This window comes from Xenopus laevis, chromosome 8L, assembly GCF_017654675.1.
Source record: "Xenopus laevis strain J_2021 chromosome 8L, Xenopus_laevis_v10.1, whole genome shotgun sequence".
Lineage (NCBI taxonomy): Eukaryota > Metazoa > Chordata > Amphibia > Anura > Pipidae > Xenopus > Xenopus laevis.
The window spans coordinates 82,622,783-82,649,102 of NC_054385.1; the positions used below are offsets into that span (position 1 = coordinate 82,622,783).

The 26,320-nt window shown below is 35.9% G+C and overlaps 1 protein-coding gene across 1 annotated transcript in view; it reads left to right on the forward strand.

The window, feature by feature from the left end:
- Positions 1-26,320, forward strand: part of lrfn5.L (leucine rich repeat and fibronectin type III domain containing 5 L homeolog) — a 115,965-nt gene that overhangs the window by 69,468 nt on the left and 20,177 nt on the right. The gene's annotated exons all lie outside the window — the stretch shown is intronic.

Consider the following 26,320-nt stretch of genomic DNA (forward strand, 5'->3'; position numbering starts at 1 on the left):
TCAAAAACATTTTGTCGCACAACAATTTTTTTTTTTTTAAGCACGTCTTTTTTTTTCTCCGCATGACGCCATACAATTCTATGGGCGTCATTCCGCGGCGAAACAAGGTGAAAACATTTGCCTATCACTAGCAATATGACCAACATTCTCTTCACTCAATGAAGGAAATAACCCTTTACAAATGAAGTAGGGAGTGCAGGCTGTTATTATGTCCCCGTGAGTTAAAGGGACAATTAACACTCTGTGTACAATCAGAAATCTGTTGAATAGAATCTTAATTAATTATTCTTACTGTTCTCTCTTTGGTATGTGTTTGCTCTGGTTCCAGATACCATTGAAGCCTCAATAACTAGTGAAGCCAGTGCAGATTTAAGATCAGTTTGTTAAGCAACTTGTGGTACCACTAAATGAAAGAATTTTAGGCAAGATATTAGTTTGCAAATATATTACAAATTATTTATAGTGATGGACAAATCTGACCTGTTTCGCTTCACCATAAATTTGCGAAATGCATTGAAGTCTATGGGGGACAACACATTTTTGAGGTGCGACAAATTTTTTCGCCCCTTAGAGTCTATGGGCGTCATTTTCGCTGTGAAACTTGGTGAAAAATTTCACTCATCACTAATTATTTAACATAGATGTAGTGTCTGACTTAATGAAGGCATATCCCTCCATCCAACAAGAATATATTGTAAGGCTGCAAGTGCCAAGAGTAAGCTCTTTCACTCATTTTCTGAGACGCTAGTGTAAGGATGATGGTGGCACAAAGGGAAATTTGTTGCCCACAGGTAAATGTTTGTTACTGTGGGTGACAGACCTTCCAAAAATGCCATCCCCTCATGAACAATACAATCACTGCAAGTAAATTACATTACTTGTAACAATTTGGCATAATCACAAGGAAATGCCTTCCTTCCCATTTTCCCATGATTAAGCCAAATCAATGTGATTAATGTAATTTACTTGCAGTGATTCTAATGTTAATAATGTGGATGGCATCTTTAGAAGATTTTTTACCTGCAGAAGGGAAGATGTAACACATCACCCCATGTGCCATGATTATAAAAGAGAAGAAAAGGTAGTTATACATTATAACAGCCATATATTAGCACAGGTTCTTGATGATTTGCAACAACCCCTAAGCCTAGCTTCTCAGCAGCTGCCCAGACCACACTGAACATGTGCCACTCCGACATTGACACTCCGAACAAGATGGTGACCCTGTGTTACCACCTTGTGCCACAGAAACTCTGAAACTTGATAGTACAATAAGTTCAGTATAGAAAATACAGCATTTCTATCCATATTTGTTTTTTAGGCTTTGGTTCTCCTTAAGGTGATCAGTAAATGCTTCCTGCTTATTGGTTGCCTTAAGAAGCAAATCGCACCTTGTATTACATAATCCCTCAAGAGTAGGGATGGACGAATTCGACCGTTTCGAAATGTCGGCGACGGGCATTAAAGTCCATGGGCATCAAAAAAAATTTGTTGCGCAACATTGAAGTCTTTCTTGCCCAGGAGGTATGAAACAGGTCTACCCTTATACCTTGTACTCCTAAAAGAAATATATTCCAATGGCTCTAGAATGGGGAAGTTGATTGGAATAATATTTTCAAGAACACAACCATTAACAGTCTCAGCCAGTCTGCCTTGCTGTTGTAGTTGTAGATATGTTTTAATTGCATAACCATAAGCTCATAAATATACTGAAGTTCTTAACATGTTAAGTAATTTAATGTTGTTGCAATAATGAAATTTTAGGTTTCACCCTATCAGTTATCTTCAATATGCTAAGAGAAACATATATCACCCTCGGTCCACAGGATGCCTAATGGTGGGTGAGTGGATACATGAGAAAGAAAGTAACCAAATACATATGCATGGTTCCAGCTATTTCTTTCCTATATAGTTTAGACATTACCTTACTACCTTGTACATAAAAGGTTAGGGCTAAAAATTGTTTAAATTACTGATTCTGTAATCTGTATAGAACAATTGTGCAGTTATATAAGGGATTTCACCTAGAGTAGCCACACCTCCTCAGATGAAGCAAAATGGTGCGAAACGCATCAGGAGGGAGTGGCTAACATGAGGTATGCAGACAGGGGGAAGAAGTTGCCATGTGGTATGATATGAGTTTATTTTTCACTATTTTGTAATTAATTGCTATGGTGTTTGTTCATTAATAAATGCTTAAAGTGAGTAACTGTGCATATTTATTTGATTATTTATTTACTGTTATTGGACTAAGGCATGGTGCTCACCCATAGACAGCATATTGCCTTGATATATGTTTTATAAATGAGAGAGAAACATGTCTGGGCATTAATGTATGAACATATCAATTAATTAAGATATAAAGAAAAATCATAAATCAAGAGTAAAAGCAAGATATATTCCACTTAGGTAATGTATTTTATTATAAATAAATATTGATAGTTTTAGCTATAAAATGGCATATATTAAAGCAAGTAGCTAAGTCAGAGAAAGTTAGGATTTCCCAGTTTCCAGGTATGTTGTTGCAGCAGGTGGTAGTCCTAGGTGTTGGCACATTTTGTGTTTGTTTTTCTGTAAGGATCCTTTCAGTCTTGAAATGTACCGTAGTCTAATTTAATTTGTAATAATTTCATGCTAATTTATTATAGTTATTGAGAAAGATTTTAGTTGCTGTTTTTAGAAATCTGAGACATAACCTTAACTAATAATCAATGAGTTTTTTCTCTTACATGTGGTTACCTGTGTTTGCCCTAAGCCTGAATTGCTGGACTGGATTCTGGTTTTATCTTCTTTAACTGGAAATTTGTTTGGATTACCTCTTAATCTGTTTTCTGATTTTAGCCTGTAATTTGACTCGAGGACTATCATTTTAGATTGACGACTTTGCTAGCTACTGTATCTACTGAATTTTTCCATTGTTTCTTACTGTGATGCTGCTGCCCCACCAGTTGTTGGCTCTTCAATTATATGTAGATGCAAAGAGTAAGAGACTTTCCTTATTAAAGGAAAACTATACCCACAAAATGAACACTTAGGCAACAGATAGTTCATATCATATTAAGTGGCATATTAAAGAATCTTACCAAACTGGAATATATATTTAAGTAAATATTGCCCTTTTACATCTCTTGCCTTGAGCCACCATTTCGTGATGGTCTGTGTGCTGTCTCAGAGATCACCTGACCAGAAATACTTCAACTCTAACTGTAACAGGAAGAAGTGAGGAAGCAAAAGACACAACTCTGTCTGCTAATTGGCTCATGTGACCTAACATGTATGGTTTGTTGGTACGTTTGTGAGTACAGTGAATCCTACGATCCCAAGGGGCGGCCCTTATTTTTTAAAATGGCAATTTTCTATTTATGATTACCCAATGGCACATACTACTTGAAAAGTATATTATTATGAAAATGGTATATTTACATGAAGCAGGATTTTACATATGAGCTGTTTTATGCAATATCTTTTTATAGAGACCTACATTGTTTGGGGGGTATAGTTTTCCATTAAGACTTACTTTGTTTTGGAGCTCTGCTTGCATTTACTTTAGCCTTGCTGGCCAGTTGCTGTCCCTCCAATTGTTGGTTGTCAATCTGTATAGAGTTTAAGACCTTATTAACACTGTCAGTTACTGCCTTGGAAATCTGCTTACATCCTGCTTACATAGTGTATTACCCCTTAGTTACAATCTATCGTATTTTGCCCCTGATGAAGTATTGATCAATACAAAACGCATTGGGCTATTTTATATGTAATAAAATAAATTATCTTTTAAATTACGAATAGAAGAAGGAGCTCCCCTTTATTATTTAAATCGCATTTAGCCTTTACCATTCATACAAAACAATTCTGAAAAGTTTCACTAAGTTCTGAGGACACAGAGTGTGAGCCTATAGAGACTGAATATACCACATGGAGGCAATCCGAAATCGGAAAGGAGAATCCAGACCTGTGATCGGCAAAATAACATCAAGGACATCGTCCCTCGGAGCCGACAGTAAAAGACACGGAGAAGAAGGACGGGTGAGGCAAGCACCGCTGTCTAAGATTGGCTCGAGTGAACATCTGCACTAAGCTGCTATGATACGATTCTCTAAGTACAAAACTGGGGCCAATAGAATGGAATTTGCGGTACCTCACTATAGTGGCTTTTTTACCGACCCAAGAAAATCAATATTCTACACGCTGATTATGTTCCTAATAGAATGTGATTAGGTTTTTCTCAAAAATACGATAGATTGTAACTAAGGGGTAATACACTATCCAGTGCTCTCTTGTCTTCCTAGAAAAAATAAGAAGTCTCAGAAGCGCATCACAATTTCCAGTTTACCGGCTTTTTTCTACGTGGACAAGTGGGTCCAATTTTCTGTGAGTGAGTGCAGCTACTGAGCAACATTTACTGTTAGTGCGGAACTTACCATATCTGTATTGAACCTGCTCACATGTCTGCCATCTCTCCAGCTGTTTATTTCCTAAATTTCCAAAAAAGAAAATAGACTTTATTATCCAGTAAATTGAGACCTGCTTGCCTGCTACCAACCAAAAAGACTTCTCATGTGTAATATATACATTGCTGTAATCTATCTTGTTACGTGGACTTCATGCTAATAGTGCCTGGCACTGGTTATCCAGGTATGTATGTGTATCTTTTGCCCATCAAATATATATATATATATATATATATATATATATATATATATATATATATATATATATATATATATATATATATATATATATATATAGTCATGCAGTGTGACAGCACTCCAAGGACTTTCAAACAAAAAGAAGTTGATGCAAAGGAGGTTTTATTAAATCTGACGTTTCAGCTCCATCTTGGAGCTTTCATCAGGGATTTTTTTTTCTTTCCCTGATGAAAGCTCCAAGATATATATATATATATTTTTTTTTTTCCAGCTGTGGCACTCCAACTTGCATAAATTAGGTGAAGAATCAAACATTAAAGGGATTATTTATTAAAGGTTGAGTTGTGTTTTCCCTGAATAATTCATTTTTCAAGGGTAGTTTCAGTAAAAACTCAAATTTCTCAGGATAATTATTATTATATTATTAAGTCCCAAAAAAAGCTGCATAAAGCCTGAATCTGAAAATACTCCAGCTAAAACCAGTCAAGGTCATGTAGAAGTCAATGACAGAGGTCCCTTGAACCGTTTGAAAATGTTTTTGCCCTCATGATTTTCTTTTTTTACAGTGGTTTGTGATTCAAGATTTTTTTTTTCGCTGATAACTTGATAAATTCAAGTATTCAAGTTCCCCCCCCACAATTGCATTCATTCAAGTTTTTTACATTCAGGTTTTTTCATAAATAAGCAAACATTCGTCGTGAGTTTATTCGAGGTGGAAAAAAACCTCACAAGCTCTACCTTGGATAAATAACCCCCTATATTTATGTCTCTAGAAGAATCACCATTGGCACCTTTATGAAGGATATTTAGTTAAAGATTCAGCATTAAATAACCAATCTCTAGATAAACAGTACAAATATCTGCTTTTTTTTAATTACTGCACTGGTAAAAATGTGGGTGCAGATTCAACACAAAACAATTTGGTACAATTTTGTCAAAGGCATTCCTAGTTATCTGAATCTTATTAAACTTATCTTATTCATTCCTCAGATCTGTCTATTTAATATCATATAAAATGAATACACATTTTAAATTATTTAACAAAAAGCAAGACACTGCTGCCAGAAATTCCATTCAAGCATTTTCAAGCATTGACAGTGAAACAAACCCTGAAATATCCTGCTAATGGGCTGCAAAGATTCTTGACCCGTAGACATATATTCTGTCAAATATTCGCTATGAAGATCTCTTGATACTGAAGAGACCGATCCCAAGGTTAACACGCAATTAACACTGATGCTTAAAGCAAAGGAAGGCACAATCACATTTAAGCAGTTGCTCTCAATTTGATCTTTGATAACACGCAAAAAAACATTTCTCATCATCATCTAAATGAAATGTGATATATGAATGCAGTCAATACTGTTCCTGCCAGGGTCAATTTTAATTTCTCCTCATGTCTCTTCAGCAGAAATAAAAATTCATCTTATCTGGCGACTGCCTAAGAAGCTCTTAACATGCTGCTTAAAAATAAAAGATATTGTCTGCCTGCAGGATATTTGCAAAGGGTATAGGAATCAGCTAAAGGTCATGCATAGAACATTTATAACATATAAGGAAATGAAGCAGAGATCATGGAGTTCAGGGAATAGGATTAAAAAAAAACATTTCAAATAATCATTCAGTATTTCATAATTGAATCTGGATTCATTACAGAGAAATAACTTGTATGAAAATATGTTTTTGTGAGCAATTTGGTATTAAATCTATTTATCTAAACAATTGTTCAGAAGAGGAAATAGAAATGATAAACCTTTAGTTTCTGTGTCTCATTCTTCTTTTCAAATGGGAACATACTTTTCAACCTTGCTTTCTGAAAAAAGGAATCTGTATAGGAAAGGAGCTATGAACTAAGTACTGGAATCTTCATAGCCCCACATTAATAGTGGAACTAATAAAATATATTAAAAATATACTATAAAAAATATACTAAGAATGAGCAAGTTTGCCCCAGTGCGGTTACTGATGGCAACCAAATTTTTTCATTCATTGATGTTGGAACACAGCTAGTTTCTGGTTGATTGCTATGGGTTACTGGCCACAGGCAAAGTTGCCCAGTTGCTCAGCATGCCAAACATTAGCCTTCATGCAAATGAGTGTTATTTATAGCAATTAACATAAATTGCATGTGTTCTCAATGTGTAAGGGGGTAGAGTGGGTGATGTATGTTATGGTGAGTGAAAATGACTGTGTGCACATTGCTGTTTGAAACTGAGTGATATGTAAAAGTTGGTTCATTTCTGTTTGAGTTTGTTTGCAATATGGGATGTTAAGTGTAACTTGATAAATCGGCAAGTAGGTAACAGAAGTATGGATGCAATATACTCCCCTATCACTAGTCTAGAGGTATAAAAAGGGGACCACACCCTGGTTTTATAGCCTTAGTATGGAGTGAATGGCGGAGAACAGAAGAATGGAAGAAAAGAGATCTGAAAAATAAATAGAAGCAGGCAAAGAGTAGGTAAGAGGGAGTATAGCAGAGGGGCACATTTACTAAGGGTCGAAGTGAATTTTCAAATTTAAAAACTTTGAACTAATTTTTGGGTACTTCGACCATCGAATAGGCCTAAATTCGACTTCGACTTCGATTCAAAGTAAAAAAGTTTGACTTCGAAAATCGAAGTACTGTCTTTTTAAAAAAGTTTGACTTCGACACTTCACCACCTTAAACCTGCCGAATTGCTATGTTAGCCTATGGGGACCTCCTAGAACCTATAGCCAACATTTGGCTGAGTTTTTAGAAGTCGAAGTAAAATAGTTCAATCGATCGATTAAATCCATCGAATCGTTCAATTCGAAGGATTTCATCATGCGATTGAACAATTTTACTTCGACTGAATATGGCCAAATTCAGTTAAAAAAAACGTTGACTTCAACTTCGAATATCAAAGTAATGCAATTCGATGTTTTTTACACTTCAAAATTCGACCCTTGATAAATCTGCCCCTATGTGTCAAACTAGCCCAGTATTAAAATATGCTATGTCTACAGTGTACCGAAATTATTGCATCTCAGGATCAGGTATTGTATTTCTAGTGCCATTACCACATGTGACTTGGGGAAACCACGTGGAGTTTAGGGATTGGGGATTGACCCAAAATGAATCTGTTTTAGTGGCTCTTTATGCATCGCCCAAAAGAGAGACAAACAAAATATACCTGATGTAGGGTTGCAGACATTTAGTATACCATGCATATAAAAAATGGACATGTCAAGGGAATATGCTGGGGCATGTTCTTGCTCTGCATATCACAATCACACATTTTGGGGAGGAGGGGGGTTGTAGGTCTTTTCCAAGGCTAGGATGGAATTGTCACTATGGAAAATAGTAACCCGTAGTAAACCATTAAAACTTCAGCAATACAAATATTAAAATGTAAACTTTAGGGAACTGGGATTTATTTATAAAAACTGTGCACAATGTTTATTATTCCGGCAATACTGTTTTAGCTACAGGATACTTCTGCCTATTGACTTCATGTTGTGCTTGATAGCAGTTGTCCTTATCACTTTTTATATCTTTGTTTTCTGTTCGTGTAGAAGATTATCTTTGTTGGAGAAGAGAAAGATCAGACAATGCATTACCAAAGACCTGGGAAATTCTATTACTATAACATTTATAAAAACTGAAAAAATGAACTATGACTAGCCAGGTGCAGATTCAAGACAGGATTAGTTTCTTAGCAGTAGATTAAATCATTAGGACAAGGCTGTATATATTCTGGTACCGTGCAGGGCAAATACAGGACATAGGTACCTCCACACAGGTAGAGATTAATCTAAATCCCACAATAGTAGTGTATAAAGTATATATGATAATAATAATTCTACATACCAATCCCTGTTCACATTGCACATTTGTATAATATCTGAAGGATGCTTTCAGAAATGTATTGTTAGCATATATGATAATCTATTTTTCGTTTTTCTTAAGAACCCATGTTTTGTTATGTAGATTTGTTCAACTTTTTTGATGCATTAAATAAGCTTACATTCTGCGCACTGGAAAAGGCATTAATAATTGATATGCATAAGTTGAAATACTCATTCAGCGGTATTGCTGGAGATAATGAAGGCCATTAAAGGTTTGCCATTTGTCAGATGGATTGATAACTTGCATTATGCAAGTTTTGTAAAGTTATTTTTACAAAAAAAGGAGTTTCATGACCATATAAAAACACGAGGCCAAAGGCCGAGTGTTTTTATACAGGTCATGGAACTCCGCGGTAACTTATAATATCCTCATATTTTACAACTGGGGGTACTTTATTTATTATAATACACAAATTTTAGTGAGTCATGTGACAGAAATTACATCACTACTCACCGTTTATAACTGATGACATCACTACTCACCGTTTATAAGGATATAATTTACAAGATATTCACGGCTTTTGTGTATTATATAACTATATATAAAACAACTATATAAAACATAAAGAGGAAATAGTCTTCAGGTAGTATCTCCAGAGAACCTGCTCAATGAAAAAAAAAAAAAAACAAGCAAATGTTTGGATTTACCTAGTACTCACTTTAAGTCAATTTCAAGCAGCAGTTACTTGCAACTATATACAACTTATTCTTGGGTTTCCCTCTTAAGATCACCCAGATACATTGGCGTGGATGCAACAGAAAAGGCAGTTTAGAATTGCCACTTCAACAGCATTGCCACTTCATCAATTACTGTAAGCAGTACAACAATAAACATTTGGATTAGGATAGGATAACAAGTCATTCATATTCCAGTTCTCTTATAGACCCAATCCTAGTGTTTGTAGGTTATATGTACTTGAAAGCAATAAGAAATAAGATAACAGGAAATGTTGCTGTGGATGCAACATCTGCTCAGAAGCCAATCAATAAATTTAGATACTGGACACAATGTCTCAGTACCCTGGATGCTTTACTGAAGAAAAAAAACATCTGCCTGAAATTTAGATTAAATAATAGGTGCATGCAGGAGCCACAGAGCATAGGACTGCACTGGCTGAGTCTCAGGGATGATTCTTTTGAAAAGGATCTTGTCGCAACCCTGACACCACATTCAGTCTCTCAAAGGTGTACTGTATACTAGTGCAGCTTTCAGCTTAGCTTGTTTGCTGCCTTTCACCACTTGAAATAGGCCAGACCAGAAATGAGGACATTTAGAGTCAAAGTCATGCAACTGATAGCTCTTCTGCTGCCTTCACTAAAAGTACTAGTCCAAACTTACCTCTGGCTGCTCTTAGAAACCACTTTCTTAAAGGCTTGGTTATACACTCCAGCTTGAGCATGTTCCTTCACAAACTGGTCCCAACTAGCATCCGCCAAGTTGCTGCAAAGGGGTAGATGTTGTTGTGCTAGAATGATGTGTGGTTAACTTGTAAAGTATTCACACCATAAGTCACTTTGCACAAATAAAGTTTGGAGCTATACCTGCTGCCTTAAAAGGGTGAAAGTGTTGCCATTTCTTTGCCCGTCTCTCAGGTATCTAGTTGATGGGTTGAGACCAATGTGAAACAGAGTGATAACAGATACAGCTAAAATGAGTCCAATAATGTTTGAGCATATTGCTAAAATTAATGAAAGTAATACCTACAGGTAATGCACCTATTGATACAGCCCACAGTAGGAACCCTAGACTCATAAGCACATTCAAGGAGCAATAGATACATTGCATTAATACATGCAATGATTGTGACCATTTTAGAATGATCACACTTTGTAAATGAGCTCTATAAGGTTTAAACACCATACTTGTCTTTGTCATGGAATTAAGGCCCTACACTAACATCATAATATTACTAAAGTACATTGATAGTGTCAATGTTTAGTTACACATACACATACTGTTTGAGGGCCCTCCAATATTTCCATGGGGCCCTGGTTGTCCTGATCAAGTTACTAATATGGGGCAGATATGTAGAACAGCCATATACAGTATTTTATATTTTAGGTAAGTGCTGAATTGTCTTTAGTGCCAAATTATTCTGAAATATATTTAAATGCAGGCCCTAATTGTTCTTGTATGTTCTCTCAATTGTTTGCTAAATGTAGAGAACTAGGCACATTTGCCATTTATTAGATGTGCAACATAGTCTAATACACAGTTTTATTTTGATTTTCTCTTACTGTATTTTTCTGGGAATTGTTTTTAAATATTTTAGAAAGACACATAACTGAAGCTTTATATTCACATGTTCAGTAAAGTACATCATATTAAATAATTGACAGTGTAGATTATGTTGCATAAATCTGCTTGTCATATTTGGGAATCAGATTCACATTTTGCCATCCACAGAGCTAAGTATAACTTGCTGATGGTATAAACTAAAGAGCTCTAAAAAATTAAGCTAATATTGAAACAGCAGAGGGAGCCATATTCTAAACTGTTATTATTTAAATAGCTACAGTATGTGCTGTCATTTACAGTGAACACAGGAAAGGGCGTTTTCACTGCTAGCAGCTGATTTATATAAAAACAATTAAAAAAGACTATTGATATATTCTTAAAACTGACTTCAGGTAACTACAATGAAAAGCCAAAGAACTGTTTATGAGGAAATCAAGAGCAATCCCAATCTCTGCAGCTGGGTAGCATGGAAAGAAAAAAATCATTAATAGACATATTTGGCAGCACAAATGAAGGGATAAGAATAAACTAACATTTTAAAAGCAGTTTTATTTAACATGTTTGTGAGAGAGAGCACATATGCCATGGAATTCTTGGTAAAATTCCAACCCATGTACATCAATAACAATCCGATATCTAATCCATGTTGCGTACACAAACAGGATATTAAAGGGGTTACTAATCAATAGTTGTATATTTTTTCAACAATTTAAATTTTTTTGCACTAATATCATGAATTTAATTAATGTTTTTAAAAACAAAAGCTTTAATGTAAAATTTGGCCATTTGAAAGCTTGCAAGGTCATGTAGAAGTCATTGGGAGCCATCCAAGAAAAAATGTAAGATTTTTTCCATTCTAGATTTCAATTTTTTTTTTACTTGGTGAGCCATTTAAAATGATGAATACACTATAAATTCTCTTTTTAACTGGGATTTTTTTTTATAATAATAATAATAATAAAAAATAAATATTCACGTTTTTTTTAAACTTTGAGGTCATTCAAAGTAGAAAAATATGAAAATTACACAAATACAAATTTTGATAAATAGGTTTCTAAGAGTATAAGAGCAGGGAGATCATTAATAAACACTGGGCAAATTTGCACCTGCGAAGTAACCCATAACAACCAATCAGAGATTACATTTTTTCAATCAGATGCAGGTTGAACACTGAAAGCAATCATCTGATTGGTTACCATGGGTTTCTACCCTGGTGCAAATTTGCCCATAATATATAAATGAGCCCCCCTGGTCTTGATAGAACTTGTTAGGTGTCCTTTACTTAACACACTGCATTATACATTCTGGAATGTAATCACCATGTTCATACCTAATTTGAAACATTTGCCCTCATAATGTCAGTGGCATTGAGGTCATCAGAAGAAATAGCACCAGATAAAATTGTAGCTAATACACTAGAATTGCACCATTGTGCTGAAGCTGACACCAGTGTGGTACCAATCTTTAGGAGACAACAAATATATGGGCTAATATGTTTTGGCCAGGGTGTAAAATTTCAAACAAGGCTCAGTGTAAACTTTTTTTACCTTGCCCCATTCCCTTCTCATGTTACTCCCACCAAACTGAGCATAAACAGTTGCAGTGCTCTTTCCTACAGTGTACCACATAGGTCTCCACGTCATGCTCCCTAACTTGCACATTGCCCAACAGCAATACACTGCAAGGACCCAGAAAACAAAGTATTATGGGGCTTCATGATTGCTCATGACAGCCTTGATTGTACTGTATGTTGAATTTTATGCTGAATTGTCCATTTGATAGATGTCCCAAATATAGAAATCACATACAGTTATATCTTACTGTACCTGTCCATAGATTCTACATCCCTGTGAAAATGAATACCCATGCCACCCTGTCTTTCATATTGGCCAGACCTTTCCCTTGCACAATTAATGCCTAATGTACTCCGAGCATCTGTGGTTACTGGGATTCCACAAGGCAAATTATAAGGAGAGGCAGAAAAAAGGATTTATCTGTTTAATGAATCTAACTTTTGACCTAAATAAGTAAAGGATTAAGAACAGTTTATTATCCTTTTCCAATCTGGATTGTAAATCAGATCAAATGGAAGATACTGCTGCCAGCATGGCATTTTGAAACAAGAGCCTATATAATTCATAATATAAGGCATTGTGTTCATAATTATGGAAAGGCCCGGGATATAATGTAAAGGATATTGTTATAAGTGGTGCTTAGTGATATCAGCAGGATATCCATCAACTTGGAGTTCCATGACCTGTATAAATGCATTGTAAATACTTCAAGGCCCCAAGCAAGACATCTGTAATATTTATAGAATAAAGCACTTTAATGGAACAGTAACACCAAAAACCGAAAGTGTTTTAAAATAATGACAACATAATGTAGTGGTGCCCTTCAGTGGTAAAACTGGTGTATTTGCTTCAGAAATTCTACAATAGTTTATATAAACAAGCTGCTATGTAGCCAAGGGGGCAGCCATTCAAAGCTGAAAAAGGAGAAAAGGCACAGAATACACAGCAGATAACAGATAAGCTCTATAGTATCCAATGGGTTTCTTCAGAATTTTTCTGTTATAAACTGTGTATCCTATACTTGAATGACTGCCCCCATGGCTACACATCAGTTTGTTTATATAAACTATTGTAGAGTTTCTAAAGCAAATACACCAATTTTACCAGTGCAGAGCAAAAGTCATTCCTTTTAAAATCTTAGATTTTTCTGTGTTACTGTTCCGTTAAGAAACACATATTGCATAGATGTATATAGAAAGGTGAAGCAACCGTGTTTTATTCTTCAAACTTGTGTATCCAACGTTTCGGCCTAAACGTTGAATGTACAATTTTAAAGAAATGTTGGATGTACAAGTTTGAAGAATAAAACGGTTGTTTCACCAATTTTGAAATGCGGGTCCTTTTGAACTTTACATAAATGCTTTGACCTGCACCCGCATTAGCAAAAGACTGGCTCAGAGGCCCAGACCACCCACAATCCTTGCTCACTCTGCCCCTAATCTCAATTGGCTTAGCCCATCCCCAAACCTGATTGTCCCAGCCAGCCGCAAACCAAATCGGCTCAGTCCATCCCCATAGTGAGTCAAAAGGAGACAGCTAGGACAAGAGAAAAAAGGAAAGAAGACAAAAAAGATACAACGTGGTGATTTAAGAGACTGGAAAATTGAAAGGTAGGAGAGATTGGGAGATACAGAAAGGTAAAGAAAATGTATTTGTAGAACAAATAAATAAGAAAAGGTGAGTGATCAACTGGCAGTAGGTGAAATATGGACAAATAATACTTTAAAAAAAGAATATCTGGTATGTGAAAGAAAATAAGTCTCTTGTACCACAACAATGTGCTTGTGCCAGTACTTCTTGTACTGCATATAATATGCTTGGTGTGTCAGTGCCCATTGTCATGAAATGTTGGGGGTCAAAGGAACAAGAGAGAGAGATATAAAGTTAAAAAGACAGAGTTACAGCAGTAGACACATGGGGCAAATTTACTAAAGGGCAATTTACTAACGGGTGCTGGCGTTAATTCGCTAGCGAAGTAGACGTACTCTAGCGCTACTTCGCACCCTTACACCAGGCGAAGTTGCGCTCTGGCGAAGGGACGTAACTACACTAATTCACTAACTTGCGGATTTTACTGAACGTTACCTCTTGCGCCAGACTTTTCTTCGCCAGCTCAGACCAGACGAAGTGCAATAGAGTAGATAAGAGTTTGTCAAAAAAAAGTTGAACATTTTTCTAAGTGCCAAAAAATGCTGGCGTTTTTTATTTTTTACTGGGTGATAGGCTGAAAAAGATCGTAAATTATTTTTGGGGTACCCTCCTTAATTTTATTAAGTTTCCCTGGCCTTGTGTAGTGTAATGTAGTTGCTGCAGCATACACGTCCATTGTACTTTAACTGCACGTCTTATGCTAATTAGGCATCATTAGCGTAACTTCGGACTGCTTATCATATTATCGCTAGTGCAACTTCGCAACCGTTCGGTAATCTGTGCGCAACTTTGGATCTTCATGAATTTGCGCATCCTTGGCGAAACTACACCTTCTGAAGTGTGGCAAAGTGTGGCGAAGTGCGGCGAAGCAGTCACTAGTGCATTTTTGGAGCAAAGTGAATTTGCCCCATGGAGAGAGGGAGAGGCAGGAACTACTTGCTCATCCAACCATGGAACCCTGTGCTAGCCAGCAACACTCCATCTATGCCCCCTCCCAAATATCGTTCCAATTGGGCCCTGCAGTTGACCCTTGGAGCACATACAATAGTGTATATACACACACATATATATATATATATATATATATATATATATATATATATATATATATATATATATATATATATATATATAGGTTCAGTGCTTGTAATGTGTTAGTATCACGTGTGCAACTCTTTGTGACCCTACTATCACCTGTAAAGTAATTGTGAGGTCAGTATATTTTATGGATGTCTTGTTTTTAAAGGAAAGACTTATGAACACTTTATACCGCTTGTTAATCAGTATTTTGCATGTTTTTAGAAACAAAAGTATATGCAATAAACTAACCAGAGAAATGAGAACTACAGTACATTGTAAACATATTCACATCAGTCCTGCACAATGCAGGAGGGTGTGGTATGAAAAAAAAGACAAATATTAATCCACAGGAATTTATGTTGTTGTTGCTTCCAATAGATTAGGCTTGCCTTACCCTTTTCAGTTGTAGCTGTAATTTAAAACCAGTCTGTTGCCTATACAAGACACGTTAGGTAAAATAACATAGTGTCAGTCATTTAATTCATGAATGTGCTCAGAGAGATGGATGGTCCTGCCTCATACACCTTTTGTGTTTTTCATGCCTGTTTGCTTTTATCTAGTGTACTGTGTTTTTATTATTTTTAATACATCAGTTTTCCACATATTCCTCTAGAACCATATGTGATAAATGACCTGAAAATCTTTGTTCACAGTTTGACATGCCTTCTTATATTCACACTCAACACTATAGTTTCATGGAAATGTGGAAACAGCTCCTGTCAGATGGCTATTATTTACACAGGAATCAGAATTTCAGTAAAGGATGACCGAAGATTCATTTGATATATTCCAGAATTCCTCCTCTAGGCAATTGACAGTTAAAGCAAATAAAGATACAGATGAGAGATAATTTTGTTCTTCTGGCCTTAAACTGTGTTCTTCTGGCCTTAAACTGAAGTATGGACCACAATGGCTTCTGTAACACTATGTGAACTGTGATACATCCTTTCAGAAGTGAGTCAAAATTTCAGAACTTCCTTATGCATCATTGCATTCCAGGAATGGAAAGTTGTATCCAGTTCATCTGAAACAAATCAGCAGTAACTACATTTATACTTATTTGACCAAGACAGAAGAATAGAAACAAGGAACAAAATTGAATCGCCTCTTTTAACCCACAAAAAATATTTCCAAAACCCTAGCTAAATGGCTCTAGGTTGTGTGTCTATCCTTATAGTGTACATTTCTCTTTCATCGTGTAAATGGAATTGACTATATGATATACATTTAGGTAGTAGTAACTAGTCTTCACTGCCCCCAAATAATATCCCATAAGTACATAGTACAATAACAGAAATTTAAAAAAAGTGGTTGTTGTAAGGTATCAAAAACATACAGAATGCTTTTCAGACTGCTTTCTTACAGTGACTCATTGTTCTTAGACAACTTTACTCTTTTATTATAAACAACCATTGAGTCTCTTGCACTGTAGGGGAAATAAGACTGGTAACTTTAGAAAAATTCATTTCCAGTTGAATCTTTCATGTTCATTGTTGTCTCCAATCCATTATTTTTCTTACAGAGTTGTTGATTAAATCAATAACGCATTATGAAATCCCCAGTGATGGGATTATATAAAGATATGGAAGACAAGCTTGACTTGAATTGAATCACCTTATGTGTAATTAAACACAGAATTCACATTTATAGTATGTGTTTTTTTTATTCAATGTCTTCTAGCAGAAAGCCAGAGAAATAGTTCAGGAATTCACTCTTTTTTTTCCTTTGGTCAGTGGCAAGAAATGGATGGGCAAAGTCAATTCTCCAAAAGTTGGTGTATTTTCCTTTTAGTAAATTGGACATTGAGGGGAATCTTCATTTTTGGTGAAACTACTCCAAATTTTCACTTCCACCCTTTAGTAAGTATGCCCCTATGTATATTTTCCCGAGTATACACTGAAAGCATACCTTGCTATATGCAAACAAACAATACAGAGACATGACTTGATCTATTGAAATGTCTTCAAGCTCTTCCTGTCTGCCTAAATCATTTTAATACGGGGAACCTGTGTCGAGAAGTTATAGAAAGCCAACTTGGGTTTAAGTAGTAAGCTGTAGGGAATTTGAGTAGCCTACAACTGATACAATGAAGTGAACACACACATGTTTTCAATCCTTGTATGTGAAAGATATTTCTACCAATCAATTGCTTCCATCACATTGGGTGAAATTCATTACTTCATCATGGGAAAATGTTGTGACTTTTATTACATTAAGCCCTAAGTGACAGAATCCAAAAGCCATAGAGTGTAACAATGTGGGGAAATGTTTGGACCTAATAAGGTAATTAGAGCTCCACTGCACTTTTACTTATCTGTGCACTGGTAAACTAATTTTGTACCTGGCAAAGGCCAAACATAGAGTAGTTGTAATTTCCATGTTTGCCATATTTAGCTCACAAAATAACAAAACACTGATTTTTAAAAAAAAAAAAAAAAAAAAAAAAAAAATGTTCAGGATAGCCCTTTTCATTCAACTTATGTTGAACAAGAAGTATACTAACCCTTTAGCACACAGTACTTCCATGTTTTAAATAGTGATTGTTTATAAAGTGTGATACAGTTCTGTAATAAAAGCCACTAAGCTTGCCCAGGTGTAGTAACCTATAGCTACCAATCTTACTGGCTGTGATACACTCCATGTAGCACAGTACTTCTCCAATTTACTTATATTCAACCTCGGAACATCTGCCATTGACTTCTACATGACCTTGACAGGTTTGAGATGGTGTATTTTTGGATTCTGATTTTTAGCAGCTTTGGGGTATGATAAATCTCTAACAATTCAAGTTTTTATGCCAAGAAAAATTAGTTTTCCCCCTAAAAACCTTGACTAGAAAAAAAAATCAAGGTTTAGTAAATAAACCCCCATTATGTATATCTTTCCGGAATGAAAAACATGTTACATGAAGTTAATTGCAGCTACTTTTAAGTTAAGTTTAATAAAGGGGCACCTTTGTGTAGCTGGCCTTTATTTCTCTGTATTTCTGTGTTTTCTCTTCATTTCTCCTAAAATAATTTACAAACAAATGATGTGGTATAATCAGAACTCATCTGCTAAGAAAAGTTATATTGCAGCTCCCACTAGTACATGAGCAAAAACTGATGAAAAAGGAATATATTTTGCACATAAAAAGAGCACTCATACTTCTAAGCACTAGGAGATTTAAAAATTTTATTTTTATTAAACAAGTTTTTTCAGTATTTTATGTTAATTCTATATGAAACATTTTTAATTTTGTATAAATTTGACAAAAACTATGTATGTTTAATTTAAATTGCAGGCTAATCCAATAGTGTACCTAAAAAGTTTTAGGGAGTGGAGGCTGACAATACAAAAAAAAGATACACTATATGGCCAAAAGCAGGGTCAGACTGGAGGGTCCGAGGCCCACCGGAGGGCTTTCCAACACAGTGGCCCCCACCCCCCCTCCGGGCCCCCAGCCACAACCCCCCTCCAGGCCACCCCATGGCACTGAAACCGCCCTCTGGGCTGCTGCAACCTCCTCTGGGCCCCCTACAATGCCATAACCCTCCACCTGGCACCCCGCACTGCTGTGCATACCTGTTCTCTCAGTCAGGTCTGGGAGGGGGAAGATCAGGAGGCAGCACGGGCAGCAGTGCAGGCAGCAGATGGGTGCAGATCAGGGTTGGTGGGGCCCACAAGGGCTGGGGCCCACCGGGTTTTTACCTGGTGTCCCGCTGGCCCAGTTGACACTGGCCAAAAGTATTTGGACACCCCTTCTAACTGGTTAAAACACAGACATCATTACACAGACATCATGCAAGTGCCACTACATTGACGATACCGTGAATCCTACTTTTTGGGTTTTTTGAGTTTGCAGAAGGACTTTTCCTGTTCCTGCCCACAATTCCTCCTCTGCATAAGGTATTTAAGGTCCAATCTTAATGGAAGCAAATCCGACCAACAATGATTCATATTCTAACAAAACGGAGGTCCAACTTTATGTTAACAAACTTGGTTTGGAAATAAGATGTTGGATGGGTAGGTATCCAAATATTTTTGGTTATGTAGTGTATTTATATATGGCAGGTGGATTATGTAATACTAGATCTGAGCCGTTACATTCAAATAATTGCTAAGATTAGTAATCGTAACAGCAAACTTTTCCCTACAAAAGAATGAGAAAGCCACTTTTACATGATCTCATAAAGCAAATTTGTACAATATTTCAGTTACAAAATATAAGGTTAAGTTGGCCAGATCAAGCCCAGACTGGCAATCTGTGGGTTCTGGCAAATACCCGAGAGAGGAGCATGTGGGGAGCACAAATGTTTGTACTCAAAATCAGTCTAGATCAGTCATCAGAAGGACTTATTTACAATCAATGTTAGCAGCGTTTGGATGCAAATACCTTTTAAATCATGCAAATATTTTACAATGTTACCCCTTCTTTTATATATACATATATATTGCTAATTGCAATTTATCTTCATTTTTATGTTCAGTTTCAAGTGTGGTTGCATATATTGAATAGTAAATCTTTCATACACTGCAGTAAGCTCTTGTTACATATCACCAGGAAAAGCCATATGAGATCATAGATTAAAATCAGGGTTCTTTCATTACAGCATATTTTAAACCAGCTTTCCCAGAGCATGCAGCCACAAAGCAGATTGGCAGTTTAGGCTTTGAGATAAGATAAAAAGCTTTTTTACATGTCTTGGACTCTGCAAGTTGTTTACGTGTACTTGGCAAAAGTTCAATAACAGCAGCTTGAAGCTGCTTCATCATAAAGTTCTATTCATTCTTTTGATATTTCTTTGTTCACGTTGAACAGTAAAATAAAAGAGCAAATGTAAAAGTTGAATATAATAATATATAACTATAATATAGTGAATAAAGTACCCTCTCTTGTAAAATTTAAGGATATTATAAGTTACCGAGGAGTTTCATGACCATATAAAAACACGAGGCCAAAGGCCTAGTATTTTTATACAGGTCATGGAACTCAGAGGTAACTTATAATATCCTCATATTTTGCAACAGGGGGTACTTTATTTATTATAATACACAAGTTTCAGTGAGTCATGTGACAGAAATTACATCAGAGCTCACCATTTATAACTGATGACATCAGAACTCACCGTTTATAAGGATATGATTTACACGATATTCATAGCTTTAATACTCTGCATTTAAAGGGTAACATTGCACATGTATAAAGTCGCAGTCATACGGTTAGTTTGAATTCAGTGCACCTATGAAAATTGTTTGAAAATGTAATCAGCTGATTAAATATTTGGTTCAAAATTTAATTGATTGAGATGTTTCTTTCAAACTTGACTGCATGGCAGCTTGACCATAAAAGTGTTCCCTATGTATTGAAAAAAATAAAACCTCAGATGGCTTGGGGATAAAATTCACGGTTTCACCAATGGCAAAATTTATAGTAAATCAGTGCTAAAATGTTAACATATGGTCAATTTTGCAAGAACAAAAATGATTATTATCTGCTTCTTGCCTTCCACATCAAGTAATGTGATGGGGCCCTCCCCAGCCCCCACCTCTTACCCTCACCCCTTGTCTATCTAGGGAGCTGTCTGGGTACAGGTTTGGAACAGTTGTTGCATAATGGAAAGAAGCTTCTCAAACAATGTAGGGCAAATCATATGCGAAAAACACCCTAACTGCAATGCAATTTCACCTTCCCATTGACTCCAGTGCATTTGCTGACATTTTGTGGTTATGCGAAATTTTCAGCAATAGTTGCAAGTTTGTTCATCATTGTGCATCTGTGCAGATCCTAGGTGTTCTCTGTGAATGATCACTATACTTAGACAACCCCACCAATATCATTAGGGTTGTACTGGGCGAGACACCAGGAAAAACCCAGTGGGCCCTGCCGACCTGACCAACTCCCTATCCTCCCTACCAGGGGGGCCCTGAGGTGGCAGCCCTGATGGGCCCCTGACCCCAATTCTGACACTTTATATTATAGGTGGCCAACTATTAAACTCATATGTGAATGGAATAGGACATGTAGAATATGTGTCATGTATTATCCTGAGAACAGAATTTCCCATAGCATGAATTTTTGCACTTGGTTTATTATTGAAGTTTAAATTCCTTAATTAATCTATTGAAAAATTGCAAATTGTTGATACCAAACAGTGTCTCATATTTGACCCTGCTAGTCAACATTTTGTAATAATATTACCGGTATAGGGTTGCTTAACCAGAAAACTGTTATCCATAAAGCTCTGAACATGTTGCAAATGAGGCAAAATTAATAAATTGCTAATTTATATACCTATGGAGCCCAAAAATATTTGTCTGCCAGGTAACTATTGCAGGATTATGCTCTATAAACTCAAGGAATATTGTATTGCTTTACCAATTAAATGGAAACATTTTCTACAAATGTATATCTTCATAGATATACACACAGCTAACAATTAATCATTTCTATATTATTGGAAAGCATGCAAGCCAGAAATGTAAGAGCAGATGAATTGTGTTCTTCACTAGCATTGTGCATAAAACTACCGTAGACATTTTATGATCTGCAGGCCATTTCATCACTATTGTCAACTTCAATGGAGATAAGCTTCTGTTCTAAAAACAAACTGTAATTGAACAGAACTGATATCCTCAGTTACATTTGCTAGTTGTATATCTGTATTTTTTTATTTAGGTTATTTTATGCTGTTTTATATAGTGAATAGAAAAATAATGTTTAATTCTTTTCCCCTATATTTTTATAAGTAGTTTTTGTATACCAGAAAAAATCCACAACCATATAGTGTTGTAGCTGATGGATCGGTATAATAAATTTGGGGTCTCATATTGAGAAAGAAGAGAATCCATAGAAAAAGAAATAGAGAAAAAGGACAAGAAAAGGAAAACAACAAAAAAACAGTAAACATGATCATACAGTGCATAGTAACATAGTTAAGTTGGGTTGAAAAAAGACCAAAGTCTATCAAGTTAAACCCCTCCGAAACCCAGTGTACATACCTGCACACACTCACTGAAGCTATATATACCAATATCTACTGTATATTAATTGTAGATTTTAGATCACTATAGCCTTGGATATTATGCCTGTCCAAGAAATTATCCAAGCCCCTCTTAAAGGTGTTCAGAACAGAATCAACCCTCACAACATTATTTGGCAGTGCATTCCACAAGCTCACTTTCCTCACTGTGAAGAACCACCTACACTGCTTCAAGTTAAAGTTCTTTTCCTCGAGTCTAAAAGAATGGCCTCTGGTCCGATTATCCATTTTACAGAAAAATAGATCTCCTACTAGCGGTCAATAATGCCTCTAATGTACTTATAAATAGTAATAATTTTCCATCACTGGCATCTTTTCTCTAGAGAAAACAACTCCAACCTTCAAAATCTACCCTCATAGTTTAAATCCTCCATCCCCTTAACCCGTTTAGCTGAACATGTCTGCACTCTCTCAAGCTCATTTACTATATCCTTTTTAAGCCCAAAACTGCACCACATACTTAAGGTGAGGCCTTACTAGGGACTTATAAAGAGGCAAAATTATGTTTTCATCCCTTGAGTTAATTCCCTTTTTTATTCAAGAAAATACTTTATTTGCTTTATTTGCAAAAACCCATCTATCCTTCTCAATTTAGGAAACCCCCAACACACAGTCATTTAAAGTATAACTTGCAAGCACATCTTTTCTAACCAATCTCAACACCAACAATTCTGTCAAACCACACAGGTTTTACTTTGCAACGATGCTCCTTGCTTACAAGGGTATTCATTAAGCAGCATTTTTAACACGTCCCATTTTTCTTCTGTGTTTAACCCTGTGAAAAGCTTTTCACAGAGATGCCCTTATACTGGTAAATTTTGCACCTAAAGTTTAGTGTTTTAGTTAGAGTTAGAGTTGTTTCTGCAACATAATCTCAAAGGAGACCATGTTATGATCAGTATTCCCTAAGTGCTCACCCACACAAATGTTAGAGATGAGTTCAGTATTATTAGTTATTACCAGGTCCGAAAGAGAGTCATTCATAGTAGGTCCTTGAACTAGCTGAAATAAAGAATTGTCATACAGCAGTGATAATTTTCATTGTAGTTTTTTTGACCAATTGACTAAAGATTCTGCGGTCACTGTGTGTGCTCTCCAGTAGAACATTGGCTTTCATTACAAATTATTTTTCACTGTAGTTTAATATACAGGTATGGGACCTGTTATCCAGAAGGCTCGGCACCTGAGGTTTTCCAAATAATTTATCTTTCTATAATTTGTATCTTTATACCTTAAGTCTACTAGAAAATCATGTAAACATTAAATAAACCCAATAGGCGTGTTCTGCTTCCAGTAAGGATTAATTATAACTTTGGATCAAGTACAAGGAACTGTTTTATTATTTTTAAAAATGTGGATTATTAGGATAAAATGAAACCTATGGGAGATGGCTTTTCCATAATTCAAAGCATTTTGGATAATTGGTTTCCAGATAATGGATCCCATACCTGTATAATTGAATATGGGGGAAGAGTAAGATAATTATCTCTTACTATTCCACTATAATATAACCCTGGTTTCCAAATTTTGTCAAAAGTGGCTAAGGGGGTTTTTCAAGGGTAGTTTAGCTAAAAACTTGAATTTTTGGAATAACATTTTTTTTTTCCATGATTTATTATGCCCAGAAGCTGCTAAAAGCCCAATCTGAAAATACTCCAGCTAAAACCTGTCAAGGTCATATAGAAGTCAATGGCCCTTTGAACCATTTTAAGATGTTTTATATCACTATAACTTTATTTGTAGCATTAACAACATAATTTGAATTGAGTTAAGTCCTACTATTGATTTGTTCAAGTCTAGTTTATAAGGATCTTTTGTTAACAAGACCCCCGGGTTGTTATCTATAGCATCGTTTTTCTCTAATCGAGAAACTAACACCAACTTGATTTTTTTTAAATCTGCCATTTGGAGATAAACCAAAAGACATCATCAGCACAAGGGTACATTTATAATGTTCTTGGGGAGTGTATAGTCCAGAGATGTCAGGGGTTTTGCCAAAATTAAACAAAGTGCAGATTTATCAAGGGTCGAATTTCGAAGTGTAAAATATTTCGAAATTCGACCATCGAATTTAAATACTTCAACTTCGAATATCGAAGTCGAAGTACTTTTCCCCAAATTTGGACATCCTGCGATCGAAGTAAAATTGTACAATTTTAGCGTACGATCGAACGATTTTACTTCGATGTGTAAAGACTTAGAAAATGGTTGTAGAAGGTCCCCATAGACTAACATAGCACTTCAGCAGGTTTAATTTGGCGAAGTATTGAAGTCAAAGTTTTTTTTAAAGAGAGAGTACTTAGATTATCGAATGGTCAAATATTCAAACTATTTTTACTTTGAATCTAATTTTATGTAAAATCGAAGTCGTAGTATCCTATCCGATGGTCAAAGTATCCAAAAAATTACTTCAAATTTCGAAATTTTTACTTCGAAAATTCCCTCAAATTCACTTCGACTCTTGATAAATCTGCCCCTAAGTATTCAATTTTTTATAAAAACAGCAGAGGAGTAGTGAGAGCAAAATGTTTCAGCAGGTATGGGTTCATGGTGAAATTCAGCTTTTTGCCATTGGTGAATAATAATAACCACAAATTTCTGCCATGCAAATATCCACTGCAAAAACCCATATACCCCATAGACTCAAATGTATTTTGCTCATAAAAAGTTGCTTCAAAAATTAGTTACCAATTAACTAGAATGTGTTTCACAAATTTTCATGTAGTTTTGCAAAAAATTTTCTGAAGTCAAACAGGACAGATTAGCTCATCACTACATAGGGTACAGCCCTAGTGGGTCTCTCATTTCATATAAATCAGAGTCATATCTGAGAGTCATAACTGCAGATATCCAATTACAATTAAGCTTGAATATAGCTAAGTAAGGGGGTGGAAAATAAATGTATTTCCAGCCAACCAACATGAAAGCCTTTGTTGAAATGGAGGGACGGCAGCCTAGAATTTCTATTATTTTAATTTCTGACTTCTGGCTTGTTTAATTAAATGTACCACCTTACAAATGATGCCTGCCACCCAAAAAAAAACAACCTGGTCCATATGAATTATATGTTGCGGAAAGGTATTTTACCTTGTTGCAAATATTTTTGACAATATTTTTATATCTAAGTTTAAAAAAGAAATATGACTAAAATAATTTTGATAAATTGACCTGGTTTGGGGATTAACACTAAACTGGTTGAAGGTTCTCCCCTGATAAAATATTCTGGAATAATTTATGGTGCTAGAGATGTCTTCCTCTAAAATTGGACTGGATAATAAAGCTATTTGAGTAAGGCATTCTATCTGAGAGAGCTATTGCTTTCTGGGCTCATAGCAAATGTTTTAATTGGAGGACTGTATATCATTTTTGGAAGTAAGTAGCAAATTCAGTAACTATTTTTTTCCACTCTAAGGGGAAATGGTACACAAGACACTTTTGTACAGCCTAAATCAAGTAGCCAAAGTACCTGAAAACTAGACTCCATAGACATGCATTGAAATTGTCTAACAAACATTTGTTCCTGTACCAGTCAAGTGAAAGTCATAGGAAACAAAAACAATAGCTTTTACAGGTTACTAATTCTAAGGGCAGGACTACACAGCGATTTTGCGACAATGTGCAAAATCGCAGACGTCACGTCGGATGTGACGGAAATAAGGTAAGTAATGCCAGTGTCGGATCGTGTTGCATTGTTGATGCGACACGACACCGCTGTCTGCATCCGACAGTCGTGTTGCGCCGCATCAACGCTGCGACATGATCCGACAATTGATTTACTTACGTTATTTCCGTCGCATCTGACGTGACGTCTTCGATTTTGCGCATTGCGGCAAAATCGCCAGTGCAGTCCTGGTGATTTCTATTCACGTCAATAAAGGAATGGTTTCATGTTCTTTGGCACCACACTTTTAGGCAACTTAAATGTTACTCTCTGCTCCTTTTCCATATTCTCTAACTTGCCATTTTTTTGCATTTCAGCTGTTATGGTTACAGTCTTCCTTGTGTGAGGGCAATTCAAACTGATCAAACCTGACACTGAAAGCAATTTATGTATTTTTATCTAACATCGGCACAATGGAGCACTAACATTTCAATTCCTTTTTCTGTTTTTTTTTTAAAGATAAAAAAGGGGTTGAGGGCTATTTATAGCGCTTGCCATTGTTGTCGACTGGAAGAGCACCACAGGTGTTCTGGTTGCTAACTATAAATTCCTAGCTTGCCTTGGCCTTTGGGCTT